The sequence below is a fragment of the Sceloporus occidentalis genome, unplaced genomic scaffold (genome assembly GCF_023333645.1).
Source record: "Sceloporus occidentalis isolate IW3139 unplaced genomic scaffold, rSceOcc1.0.p SCAF_10, whole genome shotgun sequence".
Lineage (NCBI taxonomy): Eukaryota > Metazoa > Chordata > Lepidosauria > Squamata > Phrynosomatidae > Sceloporus > Sceloporus occidentalis.
The window spans coordinates 2,718,811-2,734,051 of record NW_028316990.1 but is presented as its reverse complement, the minus strand read 5'-3'; positions in this window follow the sequence as shown (position 1 = coordinate 2,734,051).

Below are 15,241 nucleotides of genomic sequence, written 5' to 3'. Positions count from 1 at the left end.
ATCTGAGATAAGCATGCCAGCCATGTTTTAATTCATTACCCTCCAGCTCTAATGTTCCCGTCTTGTCCAGTTTGACCCAATCTTGGATCCAGGTAAGACTGCATGCCCACGAGTAGATTTTTAGATCTGATTGAGAGTTCCTGCATGGCAGAGGGTTGGACTGGATGGCCCTTGTGGTCTCTTCCAACTCTATGATTCTATGATCTGCATGAAAACACCATAGAGAAGGTCACAATAGCACATTTACAAAAAGCAACACTGCTTGAAACGTGATACATTATTAAGTGGGGGTTCACTGATTCTTAGATTCTTGGATAGAATGTGAATCACTGATGATCTAACATTCCAGTCAGTCCCACCTGGTAGACTGTGCAACCTACAACAACAACAACAACAACAACGGCACAGTCCCATTCTCTCACTGTTTGCTGGGTTGTCACTAGAATTTTTTTTACTAGGGTTGATGTGCCTTCTAACTGCTCTCATGTTTCTCCTTCCTGGTTTATACATTGCAACAGAGGAAAAGATGCTGAAACAGTATGATCAAGGAATAGGTAAGTGCCTTCCCTCCTACTACCATGCAGGCTGTCTCCAGTATTAACTGGGCTTTCTTCATCAATGTTGCATCAATGTCAGCATACACATAATCCCCAATCCCCAGCTGCTATTGTTATGAATCCACAGCCAGTGCGCTGTAGTGGCTGGAGTGTTGGATGTGAAGTTGAAATGTCAGTAAGTCCCTACTGAGCCATGAGGTTCACTGAGTAACCTTGGGCTACTCATTCTTTCTCTCCCCCTGACCTATCTCACAAGGTTAGTATGAGGATAAAGATAGGAAGGAAGAGAATAAAATAGAATGCCTTGAGTTCACTGAGAGAAATTTGGGATGTGAATATTACTAATAAATCATACATCATATTTATTCCATTCCCGGTTTCCAAATTATCAGCAAGCTTACACTTGGGCAGGTCCTTCCTCCCTCAACAATGCATTGCTTCTCCATCTGGTTCATAAGGAGACTTCTCCATATAGCTTATTTTGTGTTAAATGGAAATGCAGAATCCATTAAGGATGCCTCATTTACAGTTGGATGCATTACAGGGATATTTCTCTGGGGTTCTGAAGTTATCATGCTCAATAATTTGATAAGCATATGAAATTTAATAAAGTCTAATTAACTCATGTAATATAAAATGTTCTGCGAGTCCTGTTTGTATATCTCATGCTGATAAACAGGAAACGTTGTGTCCTAATGCTCCAGCACTTAGCTGTGCAAGTGCTAAATGTTGCTTTTAATTAAACAATAAAGAATGTAACATCCTTTATTGTATTGTTATAAATTTTGATGAGGTGCAACAATTTGATTCCTTTAAAAATTAATTGCCTAGGAGTGTGTTTAAGTAATATTGATTATGCTTGGCACCTCATGTTGATCAGTGATAGTTAACTTGGCATTTAAAATATCTTTTTTCCATTATACATTTGTGATGCAAGAATAAAAGCAAAGTACAAAACAAATAGGCACTTGAATTCTAATAGCAATATGCAATAAATGTCAGGCGGCTGGAAATTATGGTTGCAATTTCATCGGAGTACACTTTGTTCCTCTATTATGTCTGCATGAATTTTGCTACTGGCAAAATCTATTACAGATAACAGTTAAGAACCTTTCTAATCTACACAGATAGGCATGAGAAAGGGAAAAGGGAAAGAAGAAGAAGAAAGAATGCCAGAAAACTAAATATTAGAAAATGTAATATTGCAGGGGGGAAACTGACACTCATCAGAAATAATGTGGCCACATTTGCGACTCCAAATGATAATTTCTTTAAGATCATTGCAGAGTAGATGTTTTGGAGATGTTTGACCTTGCCAAAGGGCAAATGACTGATAACATGGTGTATATCATTATATGTGTTTGTGTATTCTATGGAAAGAGATATTTATCTCTCTGCAAAGGCATAGCTATTTTCCTTGTTTAATGATTTCTACCTGAAATAGCAATTACAAAGTCAGATTGCTCAAGAGGAATTGGTATTTTTCCATGCCCCAGCCCTACGATTTGAATACAGGGGTACTCTCCCACAGGTTTTCTCTATTAACCTTTGCAATAGGCAAGAGTTTAGCTGATGAAGTGGGTGGATGGGGGGCAGATTGACAGCACCCCCCTCCAAACTAAGAATTCTTCCCTCCAATGACACTTTCCTTCATTTCTAGCATTGCAACTTTTTAAGCATTTCAGTAACCTAACACTTCAACTGAGCATTTAGAAGTATAGTTTAGGCAGCTAAAGAAAAGGGGAGGACAGAGTTACCAAGTGTCATACATTTTGCAGTGCTAGAAATTTGAACAATAAAAGAAAGTGTCCCCATGGGTACACCTATGACAGTGCGCATGCTTGTTTTATGGAATGCCAGGTGGGATGCCAATGAATTTTTTTTTGGGGGGGGAAGGACCATTCAGTGCAGGAAGACACAAGCAAAGCACCCTGACAGATAGTCACCTAGCCTCTGTTTAAAAACCTCCAAAAAAGGAGACTCTACCACCCTCCAAGGCAGCATATTTCACTGTCAAACAACTCTTACCATCAGGAAATTCTTCCTAATGTTTAGGTGGAATCTTTTTTTTCACTTAGTTTACTCCCTCAGTATTCATTTACATCCTCTATATGACATCTCTTCAAATATTTAAACATGTCTGTCATGCCACCTCTTAATCTTCTCTTTCCCAGGAAAAACACACCCACATCCCTAAGCCACTGTCATAGGGCATGGTTTCCAAACCTTTCACCATATTGGTCCCCCTCCTCTGGACATGCTCCAGCTTGTCAATATCCTTTCCCTTCCCCAGCTAGAGGACTTTTGCAGAAGTGCCCCCCTTGCTGGGCTTGACAAGGGGCAAGAGATTTCGGAAGATGGGCAGGTGGTTAGTGAATAGTTCCTTTTTTTTTTTTTGGCCACCCAAAAGAAGATGTGCATGCATGCAACCCTGAGTTATGCACAAGTATGTTATCAACAGGATTCCCGTTTTAGTCCACCAACACCTGAAGTGCCATCCATCTCTTAGTTACAGCAAAGAGGGATTTGATACCAACTCTATGAAACGGATCATTCCGTACCCTCAAGTAAAGATGAGAAGCTCATCCAGTTTTGTGTAACAAACTTCAGGTTGGACTTCTGTTTTTTCTTTTTATGTGTGGTGGTAATTTCATCTTTGAAATTAAGAGCTCCCTCAAAGGTCAGTGGGGTTTTAATTGTGGCCTTGCTGTAAATAGTGAAATTGTTGAATGCACTCTTTGTTCCTGGAGAGCATCTTCATGCACAGAACATTCCATCAAAACAAGATAAAGAGGTTTTATTTCATTTTATTGGTTTCTTATTCATAAATGGGGAGGGGGAGGCATGAAAAGAAATATAACGGAGCAAAAAGAAAATCAAGTACTGTAGCATATTATGAAGTTGTTTCAAGAAGCTTCTCAGAATAAGTTGCATAGCTAAAGCTGTACTTTGCAGCACAGAGGGTTGACAGTGATAAAGAAGACTGTACTCATTCCACAGTAGCACAAAGTGTTCTCCAAGTCTTATCTCATTTTACCCCTGTTAACCTTGTTAGATGAAGGCCTGTTATAGACACTGAGCAGTATTAAGTAGGAAAATTGAGTATGCCACTTTAGACTGAGATCTTACATTCCTTGGTTACGTAAATGTGCTGGTATAGTTATACTAAAGTTATGGTGTATCAGAGCTGAACTGGATTGCATCTTTGCACAACCAAAAAAAGCAGTAGTAGGGACAGTGCTTGCTGCAGTTATTCCCAAGCCAGCAAGGGAAACAGAAAACACAACAGCTTATGCAGTTGTTACTTCAGCGTAACACTGCTAGTGCAAGTTTTATTAGCATACTATACTTGCACAATGTCCCAGGAAGTACAAACACTTGCCTAATTGTATTTACTTCACTACAAGGTACTAAGATTCTGGCCTTAGACTATGGCCATACATTTCAAAACTTGCTGGTCATTGACCGAATAAAATATATGTATGTATGGCCATAGCAATTGCAAAACTTGGAGGCAACAGTCGCTAACAACATACTTTCCTCTAATGGGTTACCTGGAATGCAGGCCAGGAAGCAGTGTCCTGGTGGTGATAGTAGGGCTTGGGACTGCACACCAACCGCATGTGCGGGCAGAGGCCTGGTGGTGATGTCCCATCTACATGGGTGCCACCATCTTTACGTAAGGGATGCACAGCGTTTGCACATCACTGCATGTCCATTATATCATGAGTGTGCCAGTGGTGCACTCATGACATAACCTGGGCACCACAAGAAGAACTTGGAAGTACCGGTTTCTTTTTACTCTGGAAGGACATTGCACTGTTTAGCGGCTGTGGCGTCCCTCCAGAGTTAAAAATGGGCGCCTGCAGACTGCCATTTTCGGACAGTCTGTACTGCGCTGAAGATATAACAAAGTTAGATTTCAAAACACAAAGAGCAGGAATGAAATCACTTTACTGCTATAGCTACTGCATGTCCCAACATCTCATGAGGTTAGGTCAGTATGTACATGAAACAGGGTTTTTTTTTTCTGTAGCAGCACCACTGTTAAGAAACTCTCTGTGAAAGGAAGGTACGCTGGTTCCATCTGTTTAAACTTCCAACAGACAACTAAAACAGCACTGTAATACTCTATTAGGCAATTTTCTCTGTCCGATAAAGGGGCCCATGGATTCACACATGACTGAGATATCCTGCATCTCATAGGAGGTACGTTTTTGTTTTCCTAGTGGAATTTAAATTTCTTGGACTTTAAACTCCTTTGTTTCCCAGTACCAGATGGTCAGAAGGAGGAGTGGCCCACCTGCATAGATATCCCTCCATAGCCAGAACAACAACAACAACATCTTGACAAAATGCAAGCCTGTCACTAACATCATCATTTTTTTTCTTGTATGCAGTTTATCACACGGGGGAAATCCCGTGCAGAAACAGGGGTTTATATCAGCAAAAACCCACAAAAGCTAGTTGATTTTCACACAATGTCATTGTTAAAGTGATGTTAAGCTAAATGGAAAGTAGACAGAAAGTTGATGAAAGCCTCTCCTTTTTCCTTTCAGAAAATCCTGAAAGTAAAAAGGAGTGGCTTTTGTCTGCTTTCCATTCAGGCTAACACCAGTTTAACAACAATATGTGTGAAAATCAGCCTGCTTTTATGGGTTTTTTTTCCCAGCTTTTAAATCTCATTTTTTTGCACGGGATTTACTCCTATGATTTTTAGCACCTTTGCTTGATGAAGAAGCCAGAGGAGCTTTGAAAACTTCCAAAATATATTTTATGCATTTTGGATGTTATTGTACTCTGGAGATCAGGTTTGATTCCCCACTTACTTGGCCATGGAAACCCACTGGGTTATAGGGTTGCCTTAGAGTTGCTGTAAGCTGAAATTGACTTGCAGGCATACAACAACAACAATGGTAAATAATAACAATAACTTACTTCTGAAACTCAACTCAGCTCTATATTTTTGTTGTGATTAGTAATGTTTTTCTATCAAGGTCTCCCATTCCTATGATGCCTGCACTGGGAACTGAACCCTGGTCTCCAGAGTTGTAGTCTAACACAGCTGTGTAAATCACCAGCAGGATTCCAACTCCTAGAATTAAATATTCCAAGTTATGGGGATGTAAGCTAATTTTTAAAGTATGCATGCTTCCTTATTTTCCCTTTCTCTTGCCCTTGTATCTCCTATCTTGTCTGCCTTAACCTATTCAGTGATGAATTCATTTTAGTCATATTCTGCTGTCCTATGGTCATCATGTTCCCTTTAAAGATTCAGGCTCATCAGCAACAGCCTTGTAAAGTGAAGTGTTTCCTATGTTACCCCTTGTCTTGTTAAATATTGCATCTAATATGTTGCTGGTGTGTTTAATAATGATGTTTCATAGGATGCAAGAGATTCAAGATGTCAAATCATTCATGCAGCCACCTAGCTCTTCCACGCTTGTCTTTTTGCAGTGCCAGTGTCAGGTTGTTTTGGCTGTGCGGAGTGTCCCTGAGTAAGAGGCACTTTGGTGCATGTAAGGAGGCCTCCATATCCCCAGTTCCTTCTGTCAGGACTCACCTTTCTGCATCCTCTGACTTGATTGTTTAGTGGCCAGTTAGTGCCATCAATTGACTGAGGCATGGGACACATCACATGCTTTTAAATGCAATATTGTGGTCAAGAACTCAAACTACTTGTTTGCAAAGCTCTGTGCCTACCATTCTCCAGGCAACATCCAAGCCATTGCTGCAGCCATTAAATGCTGTAGGAGAGGGAAGTGACAGGGCAGTAGGAACTGCCTCCCATCCCCACTGCATTTCACTAGAGAGAGGCAGAGGAGCAAAGTTCTCATTTTGATTTCTCAATGCAACTTAATGGCAGACCCAAAGATTTGGAATTCCTTACCTTGATTTGAATTCAGAACCCTAATTTGCTCAGATTAGGTCTGAGTCAGTATGAATTGAGGCCCAGTGAGTCACAAAATCTGAATAGAATGGAACAATGGCTTGCATAGCATTAAATCAAAACTTCGAATTAGAACAAATTAGTCTAGAATAATGATAAACACCTTTTTAGGGGTGAAGAGATGCTTCCCCTTTCATTTCTTTATGACTACAGGAGTTCAATCTGTCCTGTGTTACATTTCTCCTAAACCTGAGCCTAACTAGGCATGCACCTACACTGTAGAAAGGATGCACTTTGACACCTCTTTAACTGCTATGGCTCCATCCTATGGAATTCTAGGTTTTGTAGTTTTGGGAGGCAACAGCACCCTTTGGCAGAGACTGCTAAAGAACATGTAAAGACCACAACAAATCCCAGGATTCCATTGGATTCTTCAGTGTAGATCCACTGTAGGAGGATTTTTAAAATTTGTTCCAGGATTCACATATGTTCTGATGCTGAAAGAGATTTGTTTCTCCCCCATCCCTGCATGGTATTCATACATTCATATACATTGATAAAATCCTCCACTGTACAGCTTACGTCTCCCAGGCTGGCCGTTTTGCTAGTGAGAACTCTCAGCCTCCCTCAAGCTTTGCTTGCTGTAATAGGAAGTAGGTAAAAGCAAAGATGAAACGAACATTATCTAACCATTGTATCTCAACACTGCAGAAACAAATTTGCATGCAGACCATTTTTCAAATAATGGGGACATGGCAAATATCTATGATTTTCATTTCCTGGAGTGGAAATCTTTTTCTTTTCTTCTTTTTACAGTTTCTGATAAGTGTTCCAAACAAAGCAGTAGGTTTCCCAACAGTTATCGCAAATCTGCTAAGCAAACAATAACAACAGGAACAAGATGGCCATCGGTTACATGACTAAACCAATGACAAAGGGGAGAAAGAAACCTAATGACAAAGGGCATTCAGCCCAATGACATGGAATCCAACAGCTGCTATTGGTAAACTTATAGAGGCCTCTCTCCTGCTGAGCGAATGCACAGTTAGAGGAAGAGTAAAGCTTAGGATATTAATTTGATTTGATAAGTATCAAAATTAATTTGATGATTTTTAAATGTTAGAAATTGGAACATTAATCCATTATGATAAACACTAATATTTGGAGTAATTTAAGTACTTGTGTTATAAATGATTAGATAAAACTGTAGCACCAGAACGTGGGATTTACATAAAAGTTGTTGCTGTTGATCGTGGAGGAGCATGTTTTGTTACTGGATCCTTCAAGCAGTCTATTTCTTGTCCTTTGCCCGTTCTTGCCTCCAACTTGGAATCCCTCCCTCCATATGAACTACAAAGCACATAATAGAATTGTTCCTTGGGAATGGTGGGAGTCCAACGTATCTGGGAACTGTCATGTTGGGAAAAGATGCCCTAAAGCATGCACTCTCATTTCATAACATCTTGAATTCCATGTGTCACTCATCTGCATCTTTCTTTTCTTTCTAATCCCATCAACAAGTACATTTTCCTGAGTTTTCAAATGCCTTGTATTTTAAAGGTTAATAGTGAGTGATTTATCTCTGTTAGAGAACGCTGATCCACTGCACATACAGCAATAAGCCACAAAAATCAGTCATGGGATCAAGGGTGGAGAATTCTGAATAAGGTGGAAAATTTTGAATCAGAAATGGTTTGAGAGTCTCTGAACCTACCCAGGCCATTTTTCTACACAACTGAATCTTTGTCCATCCATGCTTCTGGTCAAGAAACGTGATCCTCAAAAATCAATGGTACAGTGTATGTTTCTCATGTAAGAGCCAAAGACAACACCTTAAATGACTTGAGGACCCATCTGTCGGGGATGATTTGATTATGATTTCCTGCATGGCAGGGGGTTGGATTGGATGGCCCTTGTGGTTTCTTCCAACTCTATGATGCTATGAAAGACTGCCTCCTTGCACATGAACCTGCCAGAAATTATCTTCAGTGGAGCCCGCGTTGTGTGTTCCAACACCTTTTGTTAGGTGGATGGGCACACATAACAGGGTTTTCTTTGTAGCAGTGTCTCAACTGTAGAACCCCTCACCCAAGGAAGTTAAGCTGGTCCCATTTCTTTCAAGTTTCTCAGGACGTTATCACACAGGAGGAATTTATCTTAATTTCGAATGAAAGGAAAGTGGGGCCAGAATGCATTTACGTGAATTCGCTAGTTCAGCGAATTTACATGAATTCGAATTGCTTTCGAACTGACTTCCCATTGCCCGAAAATAGCTTGCCATTGTCCTAAATTGCATGTGATCACCTTTCACACAATAACGTGAAATCCCATGATTGCGTTCGGACTGACTTCCCATTGCCCTAAATTGCATGTGGTAGTCTATTATGCAATAACATTGAACCCTATGATTACGTTTGGATTGCCATTGGATTATACTTCCATTTTCCCTTGTCTGATAACATCCTCTTTCAAAATTGGATTCTAGGATTGTTTTTAGACTGCTTTTAGGAGTTCTGTTTTAACAAGTTTTCATTTGTTCATTGCCTTGGGAGCCCTTCTGGGCTGAGAGGTGATACAGAAATACATAAATAATAAATAAAATAAGTCCTAAATTCAATTCATAGCCTCTCTAGTTCAAAAGTTCACATATCTAACATACCCATTTTTCACTGCACTCATCTTACCGTAATACTTAAAAACATCTAAATCTTCTAACATTGTCTTGTGAGGCTAATGAAATAAATTGATATTTGCATCAATTTGTTTTGAATGAATTAATCCTGGCTCAAAAAACTAGACTGGCTAAAGAGTGCAAAGGAAGGAGACCTGACAGATCATAGAGACGTAAGAATTTCTGTCTTGGAGGATCTGGGTTATTAGAAGTGGAAGGAACAATCCTATCCTACTTACCTGAGATTAAGTCACTTAACTTGAAGTTAAGATTTACTAAGAAGACTTACTTCTGAGAAGATTTTTTTTTACTGCAAAAGACATAAAAGAAGAGAGTAGGATAAGCATTTTGACAGCTTTATTTTATTTTATTTGGTCCACACTGTAACCTTACCTAATAGGTGAGAAGAAAGTAAAAGAGTGGGTGGATGGATAAAAAGAGTTTGTCTCCAGAAAATAAAACAGTGCACTAACTGTGAAAATAGAACAAACCATGCAATAAGAGGACTGCAGCCCAGCATAGGTTAAGAGGTAGTAAAGGAATATTTTGCTACTCTAGATGTAACCCCTCTTAGTTCAAGAGTGTGATTCAAAAGTAAAAAGAATGCCAAAGGAATTCTGGACTTCATCAAATGTCCTGATCAAGGGAAGTATTAGTGCCATTCTATTCTGCTTTGGTCGGACCTCATCTGGAATGCTATGTCCAGTTCTGGGCACCACAGTTAAAGAAGGATGTTGACAAGCTGGAATGTGTCCAGTGAAGGGCAGCCAAGACAATCAAAAGTCTAAAACCCAAGCTTTATAAGGAACAACATAGGGAGCTGTTTAGCTTGGTGAAGAGAAGACTGAGAGGTGTCACAATAGCTACCTTTCAGTATTTGAAGGGATATCATGTAGATGATGGAACCAGTTTGTTTTCTGCTGCTCCAGATACTAGAACACAAACCAATCAAATTATAAGAAAAAAGCCATCTAAACATTAGGAAGAACTTTTTAAATTGTAAGAATGTTTTGACAGTGCAATAGATTCCTTTTGAAGATGGATGGCTCTCCATCTTTGGAGCTCTTTAAACAGAGGTGGGATAGTCATCTTTCAGAGTGCTTTAGTTGTGCTTTCCTGAATGGCAAGGGGCTGGTCTTGGTAGCCCTTTCCAAACCTATGATTCTATGATTCCATGAATTGGCGTCCAACGTATATTGTGGTCATGGCACACTAGTCCCTCAACTGTCTACCACTGCAAAACAGATAGCTGTATATGATAATATCACAGTGGTCCTTGTGTGAGTATGGACTACTCGAAATGACTCAATTTTGTTTCCTGCACACACGTCCACTTACACAAATGTACATCCCAGGCTGAATTCCAGCCATAGTGTGCATTTCAGCTTCAAATAGGGATTTTATGTGCATTTGGATATGCCTTTTGACCTGGGAATGGTACATCAAAATTCAGAGAAATATAAAAATAGAAGATTAACCACATTCCAATCTATATGTTCATCCAATCAGGGCTTAAAAATACTTAAAAACGCATACTTAATGAAATTCTTAAGCACCTCTCATCAGGGGAGGATCATGCTTTTCTCACAATAGTAGTAACTTGGATGGAAAGCAGCACCAGAGGTTAATAAGAATCAAGCTTCTGGCGAGAGGTTAGGTTTTCAGATAAACAGATTTATGTAGGTATTATACAAAGGAAAGTTCTGTTTCAGTGGCTCAGCCATCCTCAACACAGAGCAATCTTTCTTTTTACCCTGAAGTCACTGTGAATACAATGAAACACTTTAATGAAAGAAGCAATAAAGCTGACAGTTTTATTTAGAAAACAGAACATAATAAACCGTACAAAACATTTGGGCTGAAATACAGGAGTGCTCCCAGTGCCCTGATAAAAACTTTCCCTAAGAAACAAGATAGAACGGCTTCTTTAAAAAGAGAGTGAGAGAGAGAGAGAGGAGAAGAGGGAAGAAGGAGGAGGAAGATGATGATGAAGAGGAAGAAGCATCCACGAGTATTTTGCCTTCAGATGTGTCCATATTAAACAGGTTCATGATATTCCCCCGATTATTGTTCTGGATTATATTGTGAATCTAGAATCTATTCTAGAGCAGAGCCAATGAATCAATGTGATCTACCTGTCTTTTGATTCACCTTTCAACAATTGATTCAAAGGGTCTGAATTGAGACTAACCAATAGGAGACAGGTTATTGTGTTATTTCACTTGATCCATTTTATGGTGTCAACCTGGGTAGGAAAGCTATAGGGCCTTTCTGATGCTGGATTCCAATTTTAATCATTCCCTGGCAGCTTTGGTAATGAAAGACAATTATGAGAGTACTAGCTCACTGACAGATTCACAGGACACAGGTTCCCTAGCCTTGCTGTAGATTAAACCCAGTGGAAGGAAGGAGACACCTAGAAATATGTAGAGTGGGATATGGATAGGGCAGCCCATGATCTGGACAGAAAAGTCACTACCCAACTCCAAAGTGGTGAAGTAAGACCTTATCTCTGGCTCAAACCGTAGTCTGATGGTAGACAAATGGAAGAATATGCAGATTGGCATTCTCTGACGATGCCAGCCACAGATGCTGGTGAAACATCAGGAATAAACTCTTCTAGAACATGCCCACATAGCCAGAAAAACCCAGAAAAAACTATGGATGCCAGCCATGAAAGCATTTGAACCAACCCAAGATTGGTGGGAATGTGAGTCTGTGTTTATATGGGCGTGGGTATAATGAGAGTTTTTAATACTGACTTGCAGCAAAAGCTCAAGAATGAGCATGACAAGAGGAAAAGAATCAATCTTGCTTCCACAGGCTTGCTTGTCTCTGTTGCCACTTAATGAACATTAGCCTAACCACATTATCATAGCTAACGATTCAGCGGGACCAATGACAGTCACAGCAGCCTTGTATTACCTTCAGCTGCTGCTTCGGAGTTGGAAACGGAACGAGAGCTTTTTAGCTGATGACAATGTGATCGGTTAATGTCAAGCCTGGAGAATACTTGACAGCTCAGCCAAAACATCTGGGGGTGAAATGCATTTTGTCAAAGAGCTAAAAAACCCTTGTGTTGAGAAAATGCATTTCTCCCAACTCTGATCCATTCTGTCAACAAAATACTTTTCATCATAAACATCAAAGCCATTCCATCTGCAAATTTCATTTAAAAAAAGAGAGAGAGAGAGAACCCTTTAATCTATTCTGTTGACAAAAAATTCCTGTCAACTGCCACGAACTATTGTATTAACAAATTTCATTTTGTCAATCATGATTTATTCTTCTGGCAAAACGGATTCTGTGACCCATCATACGGAAAGAATATAAGTCAAAAACCTTGATAATGATTGGGGACAGATGGGTGGGGGGCAGAAATGAAGGTTAAAAGGAAAAGTTATGCCACTTTATTTAGTACATCTAAGCCAATGAGTTGTGAGCATGTGTGTTTTTAAATAAATCTATTTTAATTTTTTTCCTGTGCTGAATAATGCAAGACTCAGTGGAGGAAGAAATTTGCATTGGTAATAAAATCATATTTTTCCTCCTGTGTGTGTAATAAATACACACACACACACACACACACACATAGACATATGCCCTGTCTACTTATCATTAGTATTCAGTATCACAGCAGGCAAAAACAGATCTCCAAAGGGCATCAATCTGACAGGCTCCTAGGTGTTGATATACTGATATTCCTTGTAATTTCATTGCTCATAATGAATTCATATCGGAAAGCAAAGTGAATGTCACAGTGATGCTGATAAAATCCTGTGTTCATTTAGTATTAACTAATATGCCACTGTAGTGAAGGCTTAGTAGCAAACTCGCTTTTCACAGAACACCTTGTAAAAATGTGATAGCATTTAGGAACCAAAGGGAGAACATGGCTGGTGAATGTACTGCAAGCGACAACCCAGTGGGAACTAGTCAACTTTGCCCAAGGCAGAAAGTTCAAACAGTAAAAAGTAGGGATATAAACCTACATTAGTCAATCTTGTAGGAAAGAACAAATAATTTAATCAATCCCCCCCCCCCCCCAGCTGCAGATATGTCCTCAAAAACTGTATCGTTTCTAGTGCTATTTACAGTTTGGGGCTTACCCCTTCCATGGGTTGGTATCTTATTCAGTAGTTATGGGATTGTAAACCAGATGTATGCTCTGATAACTTTGGGGGTTCACATTTAAGGTTTTTACTATCCCTGCCATTAGTTCCAGACGATATGTCCAAGGGAAAGGAATCATAGGAACTTCAGCCCCAAATCCACCAAAGATCTGCTTGCAGAAGGGGCCCTTCCACATTGCACAATTATGGCTATATGATTCCACTTTACTGTGGTTCTATCCTCTGGAGAGATACTTAGAATGCTAACCCTGAGAGTTCTAATGCCACACCACACTGCATACCCTGGGATTCTATAGGATGCTGGCATAGCAGCTAAAATGGAATCATAGTGTTATAACTGTGTAGTGTGAATGGACCTCAGGTCAAACAATGTTGTCTGCCAGGATGATTAAGCAGACTCCTATATCACCTTTTACTTAATATAACTTTACATACACTTGGCTAAGGAGCAGAAATTATTAGTGGATTGCTAGCGAATTGTGAAGATGTGTATTGGGAAAATGACAAGAGTGCTCAATGTACATTGCTCCCTGGTGCATCAGGACTGATGTGCCTTGGTCCCAATGAGTAACAGTCACTTCACCAGACAACATAATAACGTAAAATCAGCCCTCTACTAGATGCAGATATTATAAAACTGCCCAATCCTAATTCCTGCATGGGTAAATCCAGTTATGAACATGTAATTTACATACAGGATTCCAACTACAAATTTTTGCTCTTCCGGTTCTCAGACAGAGGCCTGCCATAACAAACACAACACAACAATGTCTAGCCTGAAAGGGCCACAGTTTGCCTAGCTGTTAGGTAGACAATATTAAGCTAGATGGACTGAAGGCCAGATTCAGTATGAGGTGGAATTTTGTGTCTCTAAGTAACTCTCAGGTGAAGTCGAAGGCTTTCATGGCCAGCATCCATAGTTTTTTTGTGGGTTTTTCAGGCTATGTGGCTATGTTCTGGATGAGTTTATTCCTGACATTTTACAGCATCTGTGGCTGGCATCTTCAGAACACACCCACAAAAAACTAGGTCTCAGGTCTTTTACAAAAAGGTCCTCTTTGGCACAATGGGACTTGAGCATCCACAGATCTTAGGTATTCGGGCGGAATCCTGGAACCAAATCCCAGCTGATACAAGGGACCAACTGTATATGCTCTGTCAATAAGCTACAAACCTTCATTTATCATTATTGTATTCAAATCATTTCTGACTTATGGCAGCCTAAAGGAAATCTATCATTGGGCTTCTTGGCAGAAAATGTTCAAAGAAGATTTGCCCTTGCTTTCCTCTGAGGCTGAGAAAGTGTGACTTGCCCAAGATCACCAATTACATTTTCATGACTGAGAGGAGATTCAAACCTTGGAAGTTAAAATGGTCCAACACTCAAACCATTTTATGATGCTCGCTCTACAAACCTTCATACTGGAGTCAAAATCTACTCGTTTCTTTATTTCAAATGGCCCAAACACTGTTGCTTCTAGACCCATAGGCTGCATCCATACTGCAGAAATAACCCAGTTTGACACCATTTTAACTTCCATGGCTCAGTGCTATGGAATCTTGAGATCTGTAGTTTGCTGTGGCACCAAAGCTCTCTGACAGAGAAGGCTAAATATCTCACATAACTGCAAAACCTGGAATTCCATAGCATTGAGCCATGGCACTTAAAGTGGTGTCAAACTGCATTATTTCTGCAGTGCGGATGCAGCCTTAGAAGCCAACCAACAGAGTTGGGTCAATTCTTGGCAGCGAAGGATGAAGAGCCCAGTAGAAAAGCTAGGAGGAGGCTTGCTGTGGTGTATCAAGTAGACAATATCATGAAACATTTTACATGAAACATTGACATGGTGTAAACATTAATTGGAAGGAGCAATGGTAGCATGCATCTGAAAAATATGCTATGTTGTATGTGGTATCAGTCCAACAGCAGCCTGTTAATGTGGTCACTTTTTCCCAACTGCACTCTATGATCCCAAATGCATACTGATCT